The sequence below is a fragment of the Pteropus vampyrus genome, unplaced genomic scaffold, assembly GCF_000151845.1.
Source record: "Pteropus vampyrus isolate Shadow unplaced genomic scaffold, Pvam_2.0 Scaffold104, whole genome shotgun sequence".
Lineage (NCBI taxonomy): Eukaryota > Metazoa > Chordata > Mammalia > Chiroptera > Pteropodidae > Pteropus > Pteropus vampyrus.
In genome coordinates this window covers 193698-194008 of record NW_011888885.1, presented here as the reverse complement: position 1 = coordinate 194008, position 311 = coordinate 193698, and positions in this window count along the sequence as shown.

The following is a 311-nucleotide window of genomic DNA, read 5'->3' as shown; positions in this document are numbered from 1 at the left end:
TTATCCGGAGTATTTTTTATTTTATTTTCAGAACACGTGCATCCTTGTATATTTGAGCCTTTCTTTCTGTCCCGACACTGGCAGTTGTTAGCTGAGCATCCTTGATGGAGTGGATGTCTCCTTGCCAAAATTTCCATCCTCCCTCCCCACAGTAGGATTGTAGGTTCTTGCGCTGTTGGGCTCGAGCATGGTCAATGACAGGTGAGTAGAGGCACCCTGTGTCCCAAGACAGACACTCCCAGAGCCAGCGTGTGGCTCACTTGTCCTCTCCCTCTGGCCTAGAGTCGGCCACGTTCCCAGTGGAGACTGTT